Source organism: Eptatretus burgeri, chromosome 6, assembly GCF_056783735.1.
Source record: "Eptatretus burgeri isolate ZD-2024b chromosome 6, Ebu_testis_v1, whole genome shotgun sequence".
Taxonomy (NCBI): Eukaryota; Metazoa; Chordata; class Myxini; order Myxiniformes; family Myxinidae; genus Eptatretus; species Eptatretus burgeri.
The window spans coordinates 60,903,045-60,926,323 of NC_140966.1; the positions used below are offsets into that span (position 1 = coordinate 60,903,045).

General features: G+C 45.0%; 2 long non-coding RNA genes across 3 annotated transcripts; one reads left to right on the plus strand and one right to left on the minus strand.

Annotated features, from left to right (window-relative positions):
- The first annotated feature begins 930 nt into the window (after window positions 1-930).
- LOC147024909 (uncharacterized) lies at window positions 931-7,266 on the plus strand. 2 transcript variants are annotated; one of them, XR_015059260.1, is made up of 4 exons: window positions 945-1,036; window positions 1,322-1,494; window positions 4,567-4,664; window positions 4,846-7,266. It is a non-coding gene; the product is annotated as an uncharacterized LOC147024909 (long non-coding RNA). The 2 variants fall into 2 exon arrangements; XR_015059261.1 differs by lacking the exon at window positions 1,322-1,494 and having other exon boundaries at window positions 931-1,036; window positions 4,846-5,069.
- An 8,967-nt stretch (window positions 7,267-16,233) lies between these two features.
- Window positions 16,234-22,907, minus strand: LOC147024910 (uncharacterized). The gene is made up of 3 exons (XR_015059262.1): window positions 21,004-22,907; window positions 18,764-18,838; window positions 16,234-18,638 (listed from the first exon to the last, which is right to left on the minus strand). It is a non-coding gene; the product is annotated as an uncharacterized LOC147024910 (long non-coding RNA).
- Window positions 22,908-23,279: the final 372 nt, after the last annotated feature.

Sequence of the window (23,279 nt, forward strand, 5' to 3'; positions counted from 1 at the left end):
TAGGTTTATTTTGGGGATTGCTTGGGATCCTAGCATCCTAAGTTCAAATCCCACTCAGCTGTTGAATTAATACCAGGTGGGGTTGACTCTGCCTGTCATCCTTCTGAGGTCAGCAAAATGAGTGCCAGCATGCTGGTATCCTGTGTCGGAGTGGCGACCCATCCAGGATTGTGTCCAATAGACAAGGAGACTGCTTAGGCAGCACCAACGCTCTGCACAGAGTGTGGTCTCAATGGATGAATGGATGGATTTGTGATTCTTTGTATGTACTGTATACTTGCTTATTAAAATTGATATAATAGGTTCATTTTGGGGGGTTCTTTGTTTATACTGTATACTGGTTTATTAAATTGATATAATAGGTTAATTTAAAGGTTTCTTTCACAATAACGAAGTCATAGAAAAGGCCGACTGGGCTCTCGATGTGCTGGACATGTATAGATAATGTTGGTCATGTCATTTGGGCTTGTGGGGTGGGTGGTTGCGATTGGTGATGATAGCAAAAAGGTCTCTGTAAGTGCTCAAGGAGGTGATAGGAGTGGATTGGGTTGAACATTTTTCAAACCAAACAAGCGGTTTCCTTCACAGTGAATATTTATTTGTTTTTGTTTTTTTCAGGCTGGGGCTGCCCCACTGTGCCTGTCCGTGACTCATCTCGAGTCACCAACAGAGCCCGCCCACCGAGCTAGAACCAAAGTGTTTAGGCCCGAAGGCAAAGGAAATGGGATCATGCCCTGCCGGGAATGGTGGTCGTGTCTCGCGCACAGAACGTGTGTTTCGCAGCATCCGGCACATGACCACCGTTTCCTCCCGTTCGTCCTGGCCTTTAGAAATCCCAGAGCACTGAACCGGCCAAGACCTATCACCAACACATACGACCATCATGAGACTTGCAAAATTACAAATCAGATTAGTGACCCAGTAATTAAAGTGTACGTTCTTAAAACAACAACAACCACCAGCCAAACACTGTTTGGCCAACGTCGATCGTTTCACCCATAACCAGTGGATTTGATCCGGCGGGCGGGTAGAAAAGGTAGATTTTTGTTTCCGCTCCTATGTGGTGCACAATATCTATGATAAAATTAATTAGTGATTATCATTTGCAGTGGTTCCACAAAGAGAGGACAGTCCTTTTGACTTTGCCTGTCGGTGTTCTCCATTCAAAATAAGTAATCGCCAGAAGTAATGGGGGTGGGTACCCTCCCCCAAGACCTTATCGCGTCCGGTGGTCCAGAGCTCCTTGCACGCAAAGCGCCCCTTCCTTTTTTGAATATTTCTCTTTTGTTTTTAATCCATGGCCCGTTTCCTTCTCCGGCAGATGGGTGAGACTCGGAAAAGAGCTAATTGCACGTGTATTGGGCGCGCCACCTTCTCCCCGCATCAATCCACATGGGGAGGTTGGACATTTCCATGAGCGGTGCCGATGGCTCCGGGGCACATCCAGCCCATCAATCTCGCTCGAGTCGTGATGTATCGTCCGAGAGGGCAAGGGTAAGACAGCGCGTGTGTCTCGCCAAGAACACGGTTCTGTTCCCTTATCTCCTCGGGCCAGATACGTCGACGGCCGGGGTTAGTAGACAGTAAAATGTCTTCCAGAAGCTCCCCTCCCCCTCTCTCACTCTGTCTTTGTTCCGGAGAGCATGCAGAAGGTTGTGGACGGATTTCTGTCCCTGAAACAACCGGTGAAGGTGGTGGACTCAGGAAGGCAGATTATAAATAGATTCCTAGCTGGAAACGGTATAGGCCATAATCTCTCCATTGCGCTTAATAAAGGAGGGGTTTTCACCCCCCCCCCAACGCCGCAGAGGATTTTGTGGCGTCCATCTGTAAGCGTACTGGGTTCTGGACCGTCCGGCGTGAGATCTAATGGAGTTTCCATCACGTGCTCGTGTTGGAAAGTTGCGGTTTGTTTCGCAACCTCTGAAATGGAAATAAAGCTCCATTGTGGGTCATAACGCATTACCAAATCAAGCAACACCACTGCGGCCTATTAAGAGGTTCAGAGGAACGGATGTATCGATCACGCTTTCTTTGTAAGCAATAAGTATGAACATTGGAACTCTTCGCTGGAGGCTCATAGTTCCGCCATGACCTTTAAAAGTTCATTACAAGGTCCGATTGAACTGGGGGAGAGGTGGGGATCGACCTTTAAATAGGCTTGTTGAATACTGTACAGGGAAATTGTCCTGAGCCAAAAGTCTACTCTCAAGAAAGATACCGTTTGTTGGATCTGTGATGTCACCAAGCAATTTTTATTGATTTATTCATTTTTTTATGCCGGTGTGGCAACCTGTTTAACCTTGTCTGACCCCACCAACAGAGGTGCACCAACATGTTATTGTTTGGTTGCTGGACCGAGCCGCACAAGCGTGACCTTTTCTTTGCGCTCTCGAAAAAAATTGTTTACTTTTCTGCCTGGTTGAGTATCAGTCATAGTAGTATCAAAATTTCCCAGCAATCCCTGCACTCCGAAACCAAAATGGGCAATTTAATAATTCCGTTATCATCATGTCACTTTTCCGAGATATAAGTTTGATAAATCTGTGACCTTGTTCATTCCTATATGCAGTGTCGTTACATGTACTCTATGTATGGATGGGTTTGTGAGCAGTTCAGCCAAAGCAGAATAATTTTACACCTCACAAAGCCATCCAGACAGCAGGAAGGCAAGCGAATGGACCTCCTGGAGTGGTACAAAAGGTGTGGTCAGACCTCTTGGCACCACGAGTGGTGGGATAAAAGTGGGGGTTGACACTTTCGAGATAAGCAAATAATACTTCGGACGAGCTGGGGTGCTCGTGGGAGAAGGTCTATCAATTGTTTGACTTCTGATAATGGTGATTGACGAAGTCCAACAATCGAAGACCTTCACCATCCTCTGAGGAACCTTTATAAGGAGCAATTTCATCTCGAGTTCTTCAAAGGGCAGTCACGGTAGTTGGACCAGAGATAAAGAAAGATCTTCACCGAGCTTTAAACCATGAACCATTGCCACAAAAGAGCAGCGCATGATGGTCACATTGATTTACATTAATTTATATATCAACACTGACCTGAGACAACACTGTCTATGAAGGTCAGACATGTGGACTGCCTATTTCACCAGCCAGTTCGCTCAACTCAACCAACCCATACGAAGAAGAAGACTAATTCAGCCTAACACGAAAGTACATGATATTACGGTGATCATGAAAATATCAGAATGACATTTATCAAAGCTGTACTCGTACACGCCACTCCAACAGCCAAAATGGATGATCATTCAACGGAGAAACCCATCTTCATCAGAATAAGACAAAAACGAGTTCATGAAACTAAAGTTGTTTCTGGAGTCCTACAGGATGGTGCAGAGGGAGTGAGCGCACTTGTGTTTGAGCTGTCTCGAATGTGGATTTGATTCCGGACCTGAGTCACCTGACAAAATAAATTACTGTTGGATTGGCGCTCAATCACTTGCAGCGTGTTGCATCCACCAGGGGCGACCTTCGACATTAAACCAGGTGTCCCATCTGCTGGCATTGTTTGGTGGAACTTAAAGATCCCAATGTGTCTTTCATGAAGAGTGGGTGGGTTTTTGCCATTACCCAAAACAAATGATAAGTTCCTGCTCAGATGAGCTCCAGTAAACTGCCAGGCCTATCCTGCCAGTTCGTGAAAGACCCGGGCCAAGATGTTCCACGGCCGCAACTAATCAAGAAGGTGAGAGTAATTGAGGCAGTAGTCGAAGGGAGTCATAGTAGTCTGACCGAATGGCCTCGAGATAAGCACACTCGGCTCTAAGCTGTCTATCCTGGGTTTGAATCCTCACCCAGATGTAAACTGTTATCCTGGTGTTTCGCAGGGAGGATGATTCATCATTGAGTGTGCCATTCCTTGGATGGATGTTAAACTGGAGTCCTGTCTGTCAGCATTCGGTGGTGGGTGTCAAAGATCCTACAGTGCCCTTCGTGAAGAGTACCAATTCCTGCCCCAACTACTACTAGGAAGGCAATGGCAATTACCACCCAGTATAACCCTTGCCAAGAAACTGCTTTGGGAGCACAGATACTCTCTAACAGAGTATGGTACATTACAATCAGTCATAGTAGTAGTAGTAGTAGTAGTAAAAGCAGTAGTTATAAGAAATAAAAAGTTTGTGTTTTTTGGATCATTGTGAGTATCTCACTCCGATAACGTTATGACCGCCTCTCGTCGGAGGGATTGCAAGGGGTCGACTCGGCATTGTCCGAGCGATACGAAAGAAGAGACCTAATGTGTGTCCATTTAGTGTCTGGCCTGCTTGCTGCTGCAGCTACTGCATATGTTTCCCCTTAAGTGGCTTGGAAGTAGATTGTAGGTCCAAGCTCGTGAGCCAGGAGACATTCCTCATAACAGACACCTCTTCTGCATTCGAGCCAACCACACATTTATTGTACTGAAAGGAAAGCACACTCGCTGTATTCAATCTCTTGAAACCTTAACATGGCCTGAAAACCGCTTTCGTAATGACAATCAATACAGTTCTGCTTCCTTTCCATGTAAGTGCAAACTGTGACATTTGAGTTTGTTTTTCTTTTGTTGCAGAATGGCATCCGCTGGACATTTCAACAAAACTAGGCGCGTCTCATCCTGTCGCTTTGCTGATGGGTTCAATCGAAGACGGCATGTTGCACTTCACAAACGTATTGCCTTTCTATCTGTTAATGTCAATGAGGATGTACAATGAAGTGAAACACGTGAAAATGGATCTTTTATAACACGTAATTGTTGTTGTCATGACTATGGTTGTTGAGGTTCGTGAGCATTTTTTTTTTCTATTGCTTTGAGAAGTATTACTGTATTTCCTTTTGTGTGCTCCTTCAGTGTCCTAAAAGGTTCCTGCTGTCGTAGATGAATAAATGGTACCATTGGAACCGGTCACAAAGAACACAAGAAAATACAAGAATGTCAGACACAGGTGGAGGCCATCCAGCCGTTCATGCCTGCACGACGTAAACACCACACCAATTTATCAACAGCAGATCAAAATTAGAAAATGCAAAAAAAAATAAAAATTAAATTAAGTGTTTTTTGTGTTTTCTTTGTAGTTTTTGTATCCCCCCCCTTAAGGGAGGGGGCATGTGCTCGGGTAAAAAAAAACACACCACACAACACCCCTTGACGAGACCACCACAAACAGCATTCCATACATATGTACACAATCACCCATCAATGCTCAAACTACCGAAAAGTCCTGTCAACATCCCTATACCCCTCGATCTCCATAGCTTTGAGGTTCCTATCTAATTCCAATTTATGCTTCTCTACTGTTTTAGCTGCCACTACCTTTCCAGGGAGGCCGTTCCATGCATCAACTACTCTCTGAGTAAAAGACACCTTCCTTACTACCATCTTAACTCTCCTCTTCTTTACCCTCAGGCTATGGCCCCTGGTCCTATCACTGTCTACTCTGTTGAATAATTAATCTGCACTTATTTTATCGATATCTTTCATTATCTTAAACATCTCCATCATATCTCCTTGTAACCGCCTCCTTTCTAGTGTATAAAGCCCTGTCTCCTTCAGCCGCTCCTCATAGCTGAGTCTAGGTAGGCCCAGAATCAATCTAGTAGCCCTGTGCTGAACCCTCTCCCTGGCATCGATGTTCTTACTGAGTTGTGGTGAGCAGAACTGCACACAATGTTCTAGATGTGGCCCTCACTAAATTCCTGTACAATGTTAACACCACCTCTTGATTTATAATTGATCCCCCTCCTGATACAGCCTAAAACCCCATTTGCTTTACCTGTAGCTGCCTGGCACTGTGTTGCCTGTTTACCTCCCGTATCTATACTATTACCACCCCCAGATCCTTCTCCTGTGTGACACGCTCCAAAATTACCCCTTGCATCCTGTAATCTCTATGATAATTGTTCTTTCCCATCCCCAGCACCTTACACTTGCTCAGGTAAAATTGCATCTGCCAATCTTTAGCCCAATCTATGCAAGTATCAATACTCTCCTGAATCTGATCAACACCCCAACTGCAATCCACCTTACCTCCAAGCTTTGTGTCATCTGCAAATTTCGAAAGCTTACTGTTTGCCCCACTGTCCAAATCATTGATGTGAATAATGAATAATAATGGTCCGAGTACCAATCCCTGATGTACCCCATTACTTACATCTTCCCAGCAAAACATCCTTCAACTCACAGGCACTCTTTGCTTCCTATCACTAATCCAGTTTGCAATCCAATTAGCTACCTGTCCAGCCACTCCACAAGATCTCACTTTGGCTATCAACCTCCGATGTGGTACCTCATCAAATGCCTTATTAAATTCTAGATATACCATGTCCACTGCCTTTCCCTCATCCACCCAATCAGACACTGCTTCATAGAACTCTGAAAGATTTGTTGGACATGAACTACCTTTGGTAAACCCATGCTGACTACCTTTATTCAGTTTGTATTTATTTTAATGGTTCCTCATCTGGTCCTTAATTAATGTCACCAACACCTTCCCCACAACTGAAGTCAAACTAACAGGTCTACAGTTTCCCAATTCTTCTCTGGATCCTTTCTTATATTAAATAATGGTGTTACATTTTCTCCTCTCCAATCCTCCGGTACCTGTCCTGACTTCAGTGAGCTATTGAAAATATCCGTTAACATCTCGCTGTCCTGCTCAACCACTTCCCTCAATACTCTCAGGTGCACATTGTCTGGCCTTATCTTCTCTTGGATTCCCTCGCGATTCATTTACTTCCTCCACTCCAACCTGGATATTCTGTAAAAGCTCTTCCTCACCTCCTTGATACATACTCTCAGCTATTAGCAATTCTCCTGACTGTTCTTGTGCAAATGTAGAAGCAAAATACCTGTTTAATAAGCCTGCCATCTCACTTTCATCACGAACCACTCTCTCGGTGCTATTCCTCAATTGGCCCTGCTTCTTCTTCTTCTTCAATTCCAGAAACACTGGCTTTTACTTTTTTTAAAAAGCCAAGTTTGGGATTAAAGGAACGAATTGTTCCAAGTAAATCGATTTAATAGCTTCCTCAAGCCTGGTGTTGGCTCAGTGGTTAGGGTGGCAGCTTGGGATGCTAGGGTCCTGAGTTCAAGCCCCGTTGGCTGCTGAATTAATACACCTGGGGGTTGACTCAGCCTGTCATCCTTCCGAGGTCGGCAAAATGAGTACCAGTGTACTGAAAAGGGGGACACTGCATCAGCGGCATAGCTGCGCCCCAACCAATGATGCAACCAGCAGCAACAGACTGGACTTGATAGAGAGAATAGCTTTCTATCCAAGTACGTAAGTAGATTTTATATATATATATATATATATATATATATATATATATATATATATATATATATATATATATATATATATATATATATATATATATACTTGGATTACAGAATCTGATCAGACGAATGCATACAAACATTTAGGTCCTCAGACAGTTATTTCCATTAATGCATGTCCAGAAGAGACCCATCCCCATGTCTGGTGGCATTGTAATTTTGATGCGTTGGAGAAGGGTATAGAATAGATTCCCTTTCTGATGGGATGGCCTTTTTCTCTTTGCAACACATTCATGCACGTGAGATAGCCGTTAGCTCAACGGAGGCTCGTCTACCCCCTTTCCATTCGGACACATTGGCTTGGAGGTGGACAATTTATTTACACTTTGGACTTACAGGACATTTGACTGGGCACACTGGGGGCTTTCCGTGAGCAGTTATTCTGGCAGTTAAATACAGCTGTGGATCATTTACCTCACCCACCTATCTTTCATTGACATTCGACACCCACCTCTTTCACTGACGTTGACGTCCACCTTTTTCCTTCGACATTTCTTTCCCCGTTTGGCAGCTCTATGGATGCTGTGTGTTTTTGCTAGCTCTTGTTCATGTCGGGCTGAACGAGGAAGGAATGATCGCGACATTGATGGTTGGAAGTGATGTGCAGCAATGCGCCAATCGGCAAGGTGGATTTGGCTGGTCTGCTTGACGCTGCGCCCAGACTGGTCGCCTATAAAAAGGACGTGAGGACCGTTTTCCTGACAGTTTTGTGACAGCTGGGTGATGATTATTTTCAGCTCCAGTCAGTTGTTCCAGTCAGACGGTTGGTGAGCTGGTGACAGCCTTACAGCCTTACATCTCTGACTGCTGGTGACAGTTTGTGACAGCGGGTTACAGCTCCTCACAGTGCCTCACAGCATCTCAGCGCCTTACAGCTTGTTACAGCTCCTTACAGCTGTCTGTTGGTTACGGCTCCTGGTAGTTTCTGACGGTGAGTGACGGTTGTACCGTTCCTGCTGGTTCTGCTCGTACCTGATTCTTGGCGTCCCTGGTTCCTGGAGTTGACGCCAATTGGTGATCGAGCCTGTTTGCAGGTGGGTGCATGGCGAGGCAGGGCTCTCGCAGCAGACCAAGGCACACTCACACATTTTGGGACATTTTGTTTGACGCACGACGACTTCTACCTTGGTAAGTCGAGACCGGATTTCTCCCCCCCCCCCCCGAATGATCTGCTGGGTACCTTTGTCTCGTGTTTAATCGTTAAGTAAGCCATTGTGATAAGAATCTGCTATTTGTCTGTTGTTCTATCAATGCCTGATTATTTTTTTATTCGCTTAAGATTATTTTGATTGATTTTAATTCACTTATTTTCACCACAAGGAAATAAAAGGTTATTTTTATTTATTTTTTCCTGATTAATAAATTTCTTGTTGACATTTCAACCTCTCCATGCTTGACCTGTCCTTCCATCGATCTAGCATTGTCTGAACCTATATAGACTGGGAGGTAATTATCAAACTAATTGACCAGTCATAATTGGCACGCACCAGAGGTAAACGCTCGGCTGCCCTAATTGAGATCTAATCAAGATAAGAATGGTGCTTTGCCGAGGGCACGCTCCCCATTCAGTAAGCCACGTAACCTCTAGTTAAACGTAAAAATTAGACAGTGGACACTGGAACTCGTGGTTAACTGATTGGCGTTCGTGGTTCTAAAGCAACCCACCATATCCCGAAGTTAATTGTGAGCGATGGCCCCAGGTCCGGCTCTTCCAAGGACAAACGGGGATTAACACCTTTAAAATACTGTTGCGGTTCTCAGAACCGCATGCATACGACAGATAGGTGTCCCAAGACAGTTATTCCATTATGATACGTGTAGATAGTCCCTTTCCTTTTGTTTATCGAGCCAACAAGGGAGTGCGTTGCGTTCATCTAATAGCTAGGTTTGCTTAAATCATTTTCTCCTTCATTTCGTCCCAACTCTTCTTTTCGTCTGATTATTCCTGAGGAAAATAATAATGATAATAACATGATCCTCCCCCCCCCCCCGGCTGAGTGCTGAGTAAGCATAAGGCAGAATGCCTCAGCCTCATGATAAGAGCTACCAAAGTCATACATTCCTTCGTGTCACGAAGAACTACGTAACCCCACGACACCTAGTTACAATGCTCAGGTCTAACGTATGACCATGTACAAAGTCTCTGAGCACAGTGACATATTACATTGGCATGGAGGTGTCGATGGGTTTGGCAGGGGTGTGTGAGGAGAGTTTGCATTTAAACTTAACCAGGACATAGAGGGGGAGGGGGGAAGAGAGAGAGACGGGTTAGGGCTAGTAGCATATGTATGCGTCAGCATCACAATCACTGATTTTATTATTCATGTTTTCTTTTTTGAAGGTTATTTTAAAATAAGGGATGTTTTACGTATGCAAAGGGGAAGGAAAGCAGGGGTGGGGTGGGGGGGAGGAGGGATAAATTGCCAAAATGAAAATTGAGAAAAAGAGAGGCATGGGAGTGAGACTAAGGAAGGGGAGGGAAGGCAACAATTGTGTCTGAGCCATATATCGGGTGCTAGGTGTGTGAGGGAGCGGGATGGAGGGGGGTGCTTTAGTCACAAATTCTGTCGATAACTCTAACTGCACTGAGGGAGGGGGGGCTGTTAGTGCTCCCTCGCCATTTTTTGCAACCGCTGGGGATTTCAAATTCTCCTCTCATGACTTTTTTTCTCTAGGGTCTTGCGCACATTTTGATACCACATCCGTCCAAATCAGACTTACCGTTCAGGAGTCACATAACAATTAGTAGTCACATGTCCTTAAAAAAACCTGCAATTTTTGCACACGTTTATGGACAACAAACACATGTGAATAAGGGTTACATGCATTAGGACATTGATGGTGCAAATTAATTGGCCTTTAATTTATTCTGAGTGTTTTTACCTGTTGTCTAAGACGTACTGAATAATTATAGAAAAACAATAAAACACATAAAAATATAAAATTAACATTATGAAAACATATATTTTACCATCGCGTTCATTCCGCGATGATCTGTACATGTCCAAATTTACAAGTTCATCGGACCATCGATGGCCAGACCCAGTCTGCGAAAGCTCAAAATCACCGAGTTGATATAGTGGGGCAACTTAGCATTACAATTGTGCATTTTGTGAGGAAAGCACCAAATTTGGCACACTAGTAGCCTAACATATTATGAACAGATTTGGATATTGGGCCATCTCAAAATTTTTGATGGCAGTGGAAAATGGCTGCCACAGCCATCAGCGGCTGAATTTGAGATGGCCCAATATCCAAATCTATTCATAATATGATAGGCAACTAGTGTGCCAAATTTGGTGCTTTCCTCACAAAATGCACAATTGTTATGCTATATTTAGCTAAGTTGCCCCACTAATATTAGGGTTAAGAAACGAGAAATACTGACCCACTGCAGGAGCAGCCGGGGCGGGGGGGGTGGGGATCATGTTATTATCATTATTATTGTTAGTAATATTATTTTGTAATATTATTATTATTATCTTTATGGAAAATGCCATGATAACCTGGAACGACGCTCAAACTGCCATATGTATACATTAACATGGTGTTTTCCAAGGCAGAAAAGGTCAATAAAACATGGGAATTCCTCCGGATTCTTTGAAGTCAAGTCGAAAGCAACAGATGCTAAGCGAGTACGAAAATAGGGTGAAGGCCTCTCTTGTAATACCCTCTCCAACCACCAGTGGGAGCAACACGACATGAAACACATTTATGTCGATAATTTGCGTCGGCCCCACCTTCAGAACCCTTGGGTGCAGAGGGAGGCAGACTGAGTAGCTACAAACTTTGTATTATGACCCTTAGTCCTCCCCAGCATGTTTGGTCAAGATTGTAAAAGTCACCACCGAATGCATCGGCCACAGACAAACAGACAAACACTAAATGGTGTGAATTAGTATGATGAGAAATGGCCGCATACATCGGATACGGGAATCAGACGTTTCATTTCAAATCCTTTGAGCAAATAATAAATTATAGATAAAAAATTGTGAACATACTCAAGGTAGCAAAACAAAGATGGTCTTTTTTTACCCTAATGCAGCCATTATGCTGTAACAAAGGTTTTCATTGATGTTTGGAGAGGGACTTCCTACACATTGCAATAATTATTTTCTATTTAATGGAGGAGAAATCAAAATGCAGCAATCTCAGTCTTTATTACCTCCACCACCGAAGGTGAAGGAGGTGATGTTTTCACGCCTTTCTCTCTGTTTGTTACTTGCAAAATCGAAGATTTTTCAAGTATATTGGTCAGTCGATTCTGTGATTATACCTGGTGTTGACTCAATGGTTAGGGTGGTGGCTTGGAATCCTCTGATCCTGAGTTCAAACCCCACTCCACTGTTGAATTCATACCAGGTGGGGTTGACTCTGCCTGTCATCCTTCCGAGGTCGGCAAAATGAGTGCCAGCATGCTGGTATACTGTGTCGGAGTGGCGACCCGTCCAGGATTGTGTCCAATAGCCAAGGAGACTGCTTAGGCAGCACCAACGCTCTGCATGGAGTATGGTCCCGATGGATGGATTCTGTGATTCTGTCTGTCTGTTTGTCGCCAGCAGGTCACAATTTTAAACCGATCTTCACGAAACTTCACCACATGGTAGAGTTTGTCATAAGGAAGAAGCCAATTGTTTTTTTTTTTTTATGTCAAAAGGTCAAAAAGTTAACATAGGCCAAAAGTCAACAACTTAGGTGGTATTGTGAGCACGACCGCTAGATGGAGCAGCAAGTAGGCCTGACCGATCGCCCGGAATTCAGACCGTACTTCTCCGGAAAACTCCGGAGAATACGGGTCCTTTTGTTTTGGACCGTGAAGCGTCAATATTTCCACCACGTGGTACAGGGTTATTCGCCAAATCTCAAAATACCGAGAGACCACGTGGTGATCTACCGAATCTTCACACCCTCGACGGCACCCGTACGGAACGAGCGGCTTAGCGAGCTCGTTTCGTGTGCGATTCGAGCGGTTTGATTGCCGAGTTCCGTCGGTCCCGATTGTCCCGTTATAACGGCAATGGCCAGCTAATTCCCCGGCACGCGACACGCGACACGCTCAGTCAATGACAGAATAGACGCGAACGAGCTGAAAACATTTAACAAATGGGGGTTTATTTATACAATAGGTGGGGAATGAGGGAAGCACGTCAGGCAAGAGCTAAACTGAATAATAGGCAAATAATATACAGCAAAGCACTTATACAATTACTACTTACTAGACTGGCACCACAAACACACACACACCCAAAGAATCAGACAAATTGGTCTTTATTTGGATCTCCAGCCCGGAGGACAGTCGGGCTGAAGATCAGGGTAGCTGCTGGCTCCCTGGCCGCGAGCGCACGGCTGGCGTCCACTCTTTCCCGGAACTCCAGTCACCGTAGGACGGACTAGCGCAGCCGAACCCAGTTGAGGTGAGTCGAGGTGATCGCCCAAGCTTGCGATCATTCGGAGGAGGAGGAGGCGGCGGAGGCGGACGAGGACCAAGGCTGACGATGACGAGGACTGTGGCGAAATCTCTTCTCTAAAAATCTCCTCCCAAAAATCTCTCTCCTCCTTTCTCAGACCAGCCATCTTCGCTCTTATTTCCTTGTCCCCCGCGTGGGGGAGGGGGGGTCTATGCCCTCCCCGCTGCATACCGATTGGTCGAGGGCCGCCGCACGGCTCCTCCCCAAACTCCGCCTTCTTCCAAAGGACCGCTCCTCCAACAGGAAGTTGAGCAACATGGTTCTGTGTGGGCTCCACCCACCAAACAGCCAGAGGAAGTGCACTCTGCGTGGCCTCCGCCCACGCACGTGCTGACAAGCTCGTGAGTGATGGCGTCGGTGGCAAGAAGCGAGATGAAGATGAAACGATGCTGGCGCTGTTGTAGTTGTTGGTGGTGGTGTAAAAATAACGAAAAGGAAACCTGACTATTAAAATAACTTCACAGCGCATGAACATTTAACCACCCACTAGACAAGGGAAAGGAAGCTATCTATAAAACACACATACTTACCGATATAACTGATCTATAGGAACTTGAATGTTGTGTGCGATAGCTTTCCAAGTCCGCAACAGTATTTCTGAAATCCTCAATTTTCATTCAATTGACTTGAAATTTGAAGAGGATATATATTTCAGTTCACTGAATTCAACCAGCCAATTATTTTTGAAGTCAATGCAGACCAAAATGTCAACATAGGCCGCATTTCTAAAATTGTCAATTTTCATCCGATTCACTTTAAATTTGAAGAGAAGTTGCATATTTGGCCATTTAATTCAACCAACAATTCTTTTTGAAATCAAATTTGTTTTATGGATTTTGCAAGAATCGTGCTCTGCGCGTCTTCTTTGTTTGTCTGTTTGTTTGTAGGATATCTCAAAAAGTTGTAGACGGATCCGAATGAAATTTTGTGGACAGGTTCAGTGTGTGACAAGGACAAACTGATTAGAATTTGGTGAAGATCTGGATCTGGATCTGATAATTTTTCGAAGTGATTCTTCACCATTGAGAAATAGGGCTCAAAAACTATATATAGCATGATATTTCAAAAATGTATTGGGCCAGATATGTTCTCATGGATCAAGCATTACAGGGCGGAGGTACGCGCTCTACGGAGTGCCCTTCTAGTTTTGCATATGTTATACGTAGATTGGCCTTTGCATGTTAGAGCAACTTTGATAGAAAACAGAGAGACTACCAATCTGTCTGTGGAGAGAGAGCAGAAGGCCCTGTGCTTTTGTTTCTTTTTGGGAGATGCCACTGATGTTGAGAGTTTTGGATCCCCAAGCATCCAAGAGCCACGGATGTGAAACAGGGACACCAGCCCATGGGGGGAGACGAGTATCCCAGTTGACCGACCTACAACAGCCTTGTTGGCAGTGAGAAGTTTAGATTAACCAAGGAAGCACTTGACATGATGGAGGATTATGCCGTTAAAGCCGAGTTTGCAGCTGGCTTTAAAAGCCAGCTTTGAATATATGGTCTGCCCAGAAGACATCATGGCTGATCTTGACAGCCAGTTTGAGAGACTGAATCTCTACAAATAGTTGATCGTGGAAATAGATCGGTAAGTAACTTTGATCATTGTTCCAGAGAAATATGGTGGGAATGTGTGACTTGTTTGGATTGGAAGACAGGTTCCAAATGTGAGATCAGCATCTGATCCTTTCCAGGTTATCAGAGTGGGAAGGCTTCTGGCACATTGGTGGGATGTGGAATTTGATGGCATGATGTATTATCATCTGCAAAGAGGAAAATATGGGAGTGGAGCATCAGAGAAGTAATTAATGTAAACTAGGAAGAGGACTGGGCCCAATTATATTGCCTTTGGGCACTCCAGCCTCAAATGAGAGAGCATGTGAGAATATTTTGTTGAGAGCTATTACTGACTGCACATGTAGAGGATCTCAGCGAACTCCACAAGCAGAAAGATTGGTTAGCAGAGCAAGGTGTCAGACTTTGTCAAATGCCTTAACTATGTCCACAGTAAGCCTGGTGTTGGCTTAGTGGTTAGGGTGGTGGCTTGGGATCCTAGGGTCCTGAGTTCGAGACCCGTTTTCTGCTGAATTAACACCAGGGGGTTGACTCAGCCTGTCATCCTTCCAAGGTCAGCGAAATGAGCACCAGTGTACTGGTAATAGGGGCACTGCATCAGCGGCATAGCTGCGTCCCCAGCCAATGATGCAACCGGCAGCCAAAAACGCTGCTCAGAATTGGCACTATGTCCACAGACACTTTGAGATTCAGGAAATCCATCCATATCTGGGGAAGAAGCAACAGCATATATTCAAAATTGAGTGGCTGGAATATAATACAAACTCATGGTCAGAGATCAGGCCATTTGATAAAAAGAAAGATTATGCAAGCTGCGATTATCCATTCATTGACTTTGCTTATTCATTGGAAGTGGGCTCACCAGCCTTTCTTGAAGTGATGGTAGCTGTGTTCCAAGCAGATGGGAGGCAGCCAAAGGTAAAGGATAGACTGAAGAGAGACGACAGAGGATAAGCGAGAGCATTAGAGGAGGATTTGAGAACACGGTGCTGATGGCATCTGGACCCATTTTCAGGATAGATTCAGGGGTGACTAGAACTTTCTCTATCTTCTTTAGCGAAAAGGTCACAGTGTCCAGGCGGCAGTGGGGATGAGCTAGTAAAATAGACAGAATGCTGCGTTGGGTACATGAGCTTTGGAGGCAAACAGAGTTAAAACATTTAGCTTTGTCTTGAGAAAAGTCAGATGTGATGCTGTTTGAGGTAAGGGAGGGATGGAGAGGAAGCTTTCACCAGAGAGGGACTTAACAAGGTGCCACCAGGACGTTGAAGAAGGAAGTAGGTTGGAAGTTCAGCCTTGTTTGCCAGATGATCTTTTCTGGCTGACTTGAGAAAGGACACACACTTGTTGCGTGTCTTGTAAAATAACACGAGGTTGCTCTCGGCTTTTATTTCGTGCAACATTGTCTAGACTCTAGAGGATGGATATGATAGCTACAGATGAGATGGCATAGTCCTGTGCATGAGAGAGAGGGAGAGGAGGGCGAGAGAGAAACCTTTTACGAAAGCTTTCCCAGGCCGAGTCAATATCGGATGCAAAGGAGATGGAAAACCAATCCTTTTGCAAGAGGGCAGATTGAAATCTCTGCCAATCAGCCTGAGGGAATATACAGACTGTGCGGCGCTGTGGAAGTTCTCTAACTCCTGCCAGAGATGTTTGTACTTGTACAAGAACATGGTCAGATGATTCAAGTGGAGTGCAGGAGGAGCAGTAGATGCTGGAATTTTTTTTCTTTTTTTTTAACTTTAAAAAGTTACACAAAATTAAAATAAATTACACCATAACATTGGTTTTTTTTTTTTAAACATTATTGAAAAAGCTAAAGCAGGTACATTTCAACTGGATACCAAATTATAGTCATAACGAAGCTGGGATATAAAGGCTTGTCAACACCACACACCTACGCAGGCACTCAGGGCAAAATGTGTGGACGTACAAGGAATCCATCGACCGAGTAAAATATGTTGGATTCCAAAACTATCCTGGTCTTAGACTTGGTACGTCAAGACAATTAAATAATAAATTTCTATTTACTATGTACGCAACAAAGAGGGATAGGGTGGAGTTTATTGTGAAGGTTTGAGTTGAGAAGAGAGGATGATATAAGAGAGAAAGGAAAGTAGGTGAGTGTGAGACGATGGGAAGAGAAGCTAAATAAGTTTAGAGGAGATTGGGGTAAGGATAAGGAAAGTTAGGAACAGCCATACATGGAGCATATGGAAAAGGAGGGACTGGGGAGGGCAGGATTGCATGCAAGGGTAGCCTACATCTCTTGAGAACCATCTTCGGTCTTTACTTTAAAATGATAGTGCGGAGCTTCCATGTTCAGCAGTCGCAGGTGAAGATATATACTGGATTGAAGGAGAGATAGAAAAAAAAAAAAACGGGATCAATAAAATGGGTAAAAACCTGAAACCAGCTTATTTTGGTTGACTCCTGGATGAAGATCTCGATGCACTCATGTTTGAGAGGTGTTTGGCATACTCACCACACTTGTCAAGTGTGGGTTAGCGAGAGTGAGCATCCACGGGAATCAAACCCACACAGCCAATGGAGAAAGAAATTTATTATGAGTTTATGACCACTCGAGCAAACAGATAAATTGGGCTGACAGGATAGCCTGGAGGTGCGTACGCTCACCTCCAAGCTGTCTATCCTGGGTTCGAATCCGGGCCCAGCTATAAAATGTCATCCTGGTGTTTCACAGGCAGGGTGATTCATCAATGTGTGTGCTGTCCCGAATTGATGTTAAACCTGCGTTCCGTCTGCTGGCATTAGTTGGTGGACGTTAAAGATCCCATGGTGTCCTTCATGAAGAGTAAGTGAGCTAGTGCTGGCACCATGAACAAATTACAAATTCCTGTCCTAATCAACAGAGAGCATGTCATCGGTGGCACAGCGGTGCCCTCAGCCAATGATGCTACCCTGCAGCCTTGTGCTGCATGCGAATGAATAAGATGGACAGATAAATTGGGTATTAAGATGAAAGATCAGGCTAGAAAAGCAAAGTGGAAAGTAAACACCTAAACACCTGACGACGCAATGTCGTCTTAAACAGAGAACTATCAACAATTCATATGACTTATTGGTCTCTCTGATTAATTTCTCATTGAATTGATTGTGCATATCTGGAGAATACAATTTTTGGTGGATTTGTTTTAGCAGTTTTAATTAAAATATTGATTGCAAGGAGATAACTGTGCAACGAAACTGGGGCATGGAAGGACCGGCTTGTGGTAATTAGCCCATTTGACCCCATATCTGTGCCCTATCCGTATCCCAGGACTGGGTTGTGGAAGTTCCACAGCAAGCAATTTAGGCAGGGTACCGTCACGCAATGTCGTCTTTGCTTGAAAAATACTGTGGCATCTTCAACATCCACAATTCACTGCTTGAAAGAAGAGCGGCCATAGTTTTATCACCATCAGTCCTTTATGGGGCATTAAAATGTCAGTATATAGATCGGGTCGACCCCCATCTGGGATCTAGATGGTTTTAAAGGGATGTATACAAGCCATCAACCAGGATAGCCTGCAAGGGAACAGAGGCACAAAAATGGCCATTCGACCCATCCCGACTGTGTCAACTCCATCCCATCCTTCTTTGTCAACATTGTTTCACCTGATTTCAATGTTCCTGCAACTTCTGGAAGCACCTTGAGCATGTATCCCCTTTATAGAGTCCTTGTGGTCCTGCAGCTGGTACGTTAAGTAATCACTGGCAAATGAGGAATCAGACTGATGAAATAGCCGAGCCTGTATGTACGTAGAAAGTCCGACTACAAGTTGCCTCCAGGTTAACTAGCTTGGCTTTGATTCCTCAATTAAACAGGTCCAACTACAAATTGTTTGTTTTGGTGCTTTGCAGACAGGGTGATGGATCGTTGCGGATGATTGTCCTTTGGATAACACCTGACGCCAGCTCTTGTGCCTGCTCGTAATGGATTGCGTACGTTTCAAGATCCCGTGGTGTCCTTCAATTATGAGTAATCCTGATAACATTTCTCTCCCCAAAAAACAAAATCGAACATATGAAGCATCCAGAGCAGCGCTTGTGTTGCAATGTAGTTGCAGAACAGTAAACTGGCCACAATGAGAAATCAACGAGCTGGATGCCAATGCAATTGGAAATTGGAGCTGGATGCCAATGCAATGCAATGCAAAAGATGGAAACTGCTTACTATCCCTAAAAGGATTTAGAAAACCAGTGGGTCTCCACAATGTACTTGGAACCACGAAGAGGAGGTGGCGGCCTCATGGAGCTCAACCTGCAGGTTCACAGAACAACGACCGTCAGCTTGGCTGTCAGGTGTTAACAGCTCAACAGATCACCTAATCCAATTTGTGTTCTGAGCAGGAAGAAAGCAAAGCAGAAAAGATCTCCCAAACTCACCTTGCAGAGAATTTCCAAGAACGGAGCGAATAGAAAATGCCACACTGGAAATCGACATCGAAACCGCGGCGAATCCTGTGCCAACAATTACAAAGAAGACAAGGGTTAATTATAAAACGAATTATCAACAAAGGTTCTGCGAGGTAGAAACAGAAAACCCCATCACCTCCTCTCGGGATGTCAAACACATGTAAGAAGAGCTATATACAAAAGAATAACAACATACGCAGCAACCCACCGGCAAAGCTGCAAAAAACGTCCATATCTCAGTCCTGGGTGCAAAAGCAAGTGACAATCATCAAAAAGGACATGGTGTTCACATGCCATCTGATCATTCCATCGAGCATGGAAACTGAAATCGAGACACTGCGAGCGGACGTAGTGCTTAGGTACAAAAAGGAAAGGATGCCCTTGCTAATCGAGGTGCCAAAAGTCACTGGTGAGAACCCAGTGGCTTTGGCCTGCAATGCCCTGGAAATTAGAAACATGTTGAAGTGACAGAACTTGGAAAGGAAATCAAGAGAATCTAGAATCTTCTTTTTCGTTTTGTATGCAGCACAAGGCTGCGGGGTAGCACCTAGCATGAAGGTGCAGCTGTGCTGCTGATGTAATGCCCCGCGTAGTTTTGGGCAGGAATCTGGAACCCAGTGACTTTGGCCCAAATACCCTGGAAATTGGAAACGGCTTAACCCTCATGCAATGGTGCTGCCCCGAAGCCCTGTTCTGCATACAAAAGAAGACCACTCTGTGTCTATGTAGTTCTTTTTTTTTTCTACTCAGTTTGAATTTTCTTCATTTGCCTCACCCCCCCCCCCCCCCACACACACACACACACACACACACACACACAAAGACACACACACACACAATGTGCGTACGTAATAATGGACGGTCCTCGCTGATCATTAAGTTCGGCACATATGATATGAATGAAACTGCTGTTATTTTACTCTCTCGTCCTTTTGAAACTGAGCTACCACCCTCAGGTCTTCATCATCATCATCATCATCGTCATCATCATCATCATAGTCATCGTCATCGTCATCATCATCTGTACGGAAGGATAGGTTGTGTCCTGTATGTCTTCCATGTGCTTCTGGTCTGCAGAAAGCATGTTTTGGAACACGACTACTCAACTTGTTCGAGGAGGGATGCATTGCCAGTGAAGGCAGAAACGTTCTCCCCACCAGTATTTGTTTAGACCAAGTTTGAACACTTCTGCAAAGGGATCAGTTGTTGTGCACCATTGACCTGAATCAACTCTCAATTCCGTGGAGAATGCTGAACCCCTGAACGATATCCCTGTGGTGGCGCCGGTTGAGCAGTGAATGCATGTTTAGCTTGCAGAGTCGCTCTTGCTCATGCAGCTCACGCACAGCAGGGCCCATCCATCCTCGTGGCTCCTCTGCACACCTTCTCCATTTTGTTGATGTCCGCTACAAGATGAGGATGCCGTGCAGCGTTTCCGTACTCCAGTAGTGGTCGCATCAAGGTACGGGCAGGGATACCTTGTCCAGGTTTGTGAAGGTCCTTTTTATGAGGTCCAGGGTTTTATTACCTGCACCACAGAAGGTGGATGAGGTCATGTTCTCACCCCTGTCTGTTTGTCTGTCTGTCTGTCTGTCTGTCTGTCTGTGAGCAGGATATCTCAAAAGGTTATGGACGGATTTGGACGAAACTTGGTGGGCAGGTTGGGTGTGTGACGAGGACGAATTGATTCGATTTTGGTGAAGATCCGGATCCGGATCTGGCCTATCAGTGGGATACAAAACGTAAATTGTTCAGCCTGGTGGTGTGCGCTCTACCGAGTGTCGTTCCACTTCTCGAGATACAGCGAGTGGCCTTTTGTGTCGGAGGACACGACGAGGGTAAGTATCGACCCAGCTCCAAGTGACAATACCGTTGAGCTATTGCGACTTCCTGAATCAAAATTTTTAAATTTATTTTACAGTTATACAGATAATCCCGACTATGACAAAGTATTATGAAGACCATTATATCCCAAACGTTGAAATCGCGTTTATTTTCAACATCTCCATTCCACGCGTCTACCTTTCATTGGACTATACCAGGGATACCTAGCTGCCCTCTGTCGCCCATCGTGGACCCTCACCCCCCCCATCCCCCGGTGCCACCACATGGTTTATTCAAATAGAATATATTTATATCCACCGCGTTCCTCTTCAATCCTAGACCTCATTCCCCCTGTCACGCCTCACCACTCACCACTCACCACTCACCAGCCTCCTCTCCCAGCGGTCTGTCCGCTCTCACCTCTCGATTTTCCTTCTACACTCGATGGCGAATGGACGAGAGCCGAAACGGTCCGGTCGTCGTCAGTCGCTATCTCCCCGGTGTGAAACTCCTGCCACGCTACAACTCGCTGACGCAAAGCTTCACACGAACGTCGCCAGGTGATCACCTAGCTGCACCTGAGTCCGGAGGTCGGCGTATATTTTCATCAAAAGTGGGGGTGGAGTTCTTCACGAGATTCACACACACACACACACACACACACACACACACACACACACACACACACACACACACACACACACACACACACACACACACACACACACACACACACACACACACACACACACACACACACACCTACTTGGGGCGCTCGTATCGAGGCTCAGGGAAAGTGAAGCAGCCTTCAGTTCCACGGACACAAAGCCGAGCTGAATGCCATTGCCCCCACATTGCCTCAACTTTGCCTCCACACCAGGCCCGTAGCCAGGGCTCAGTATTAAGGGGGGCATATGAACTGGATGGGGGGGCACAATTATTATACTGTATTTAATATTTTTGATAACCCGGTATACTATTTATTCATGCAGCATTGACACATCTATACTGAGGTTGCCGTCGCACACTAACCAAATTGATCTCAGCTAGATTTAACATGTTCCGATGTTTTTGGCCTAAAATTATTCGAATGCAGGAGAGCCGCAACAATCTGGCACATTCACAATGCAGATATTCAATGATTAGACAATTGGTACCAATTCAGGTGCACTTATACAAGGTGTTGTCAAGAATTGGCATTAGAAAATTAATATACCAAAGATACAATGACTAAACGGGGGAGGTTGGCACCAGAATCAGTGCACTTTCAAATAAGATACAGTAGGCTATGACCTGCGATCATCACGTTAAACTATCAACAGCAAATACGACCAGCCTGAAGATACCACAAGGTCCGCATTTAAAGCAGTCAATTACACAGAGGTAAGGTTATGCACAAAGCACTAGATATGGGATATGCAAAGCACCAAACACAACATTTAACTTAAACATCAGAAGTACAAAGCAGCCGACCACGGCGGGTGCTGACCACAACCACACTGCAACCACAACCACATGCACACACGCATCACCAGCAGTCACACACACAATCTGAACTCCTCGTATAGTGTGGAATCTTCTGAGGACCTTCTCCTTCCATTCATTCAGGCATTTACGTGTGAGGTCTCTCTCGAAGACCAGCTGTACCAGTCGTGCCTTGCGTGCATGGCGCCTGGACCGTCGATGGTCAGTGAAGACATTCCTCAATGTTGAGAATGAGTTTTCACACATGGCAGTGGACGCACCAAGTGTTAGTCCAAGTCTCATAGCAGTCACTACACTTGGCATGGCTTCCAGTGTTTTGTGGTATGTTGAGAGGAGTTTTTGTGTTGTCCATCTCTCGTTTGGCTGCTTTTCTGTCTGTGAGCGAATAAACTGCTTTGCAACCACACACTCTGTTTCACTGATGGTTGACTTTGTTAATGTCATAATGTGCTGGAGCAAGTGGGGATCCAAAAACGTGCCATTTTCAGGATTCAAGGCAGCAAGTGAACGGGCGAGTTGTGTGTTGCGCTCACTGAAGCGCTGAGCGATCTCGCCAAGCACAGTGTCAATTGCGCTGTAAAAAACCCTCTGCAGTTCCGTCTTGTCATTGTCGTTGTTTTGTCCTGTAGTCTCCAAATCTACAAACTGTTCCAAGTTCTTATGCATTGTGCGTCTCCGTTTTGGTGGTGCAGGTGTAGAAGTGCGAGCATCGTTGGCCTTGTTCCACAGACCAGTGAACTCATCCTCAGAGCGGAGTTTCTTCACGCACTCTGTAGCACTCGCCACCAGTTCCAACCCCGTTAGCAAGTCCATGTCCTCTGCCTGCAAGAATCTGTTAGGGCCATCTAACAACGTCAGCAGCTTTTGTACAAAGATAGCAATGAACAAGAAGGCAGGCCCAGAGACTTCCCGCAAAAGCCCAATAGCCTCCATCCTCATCTCTGCACCGTAGGCGCGCTCTGCATCAATCTCCGACGGTAAGGATGTGATATCCTTAAAAGATCCTATGATCGCAGACACGGTGGCTAAATGTCCCGTCCACCTTTGATCAAGAAGTCGTTTTCACCGCTCACCTTTATATTGTACAGCAACAGTGGACTTTCTGAAGAATTGGTACAGGCAACAACAAACCCCGAGCAAATCAGTGACAGCTTTCTCTGCTGCCAGTGCGTGGATA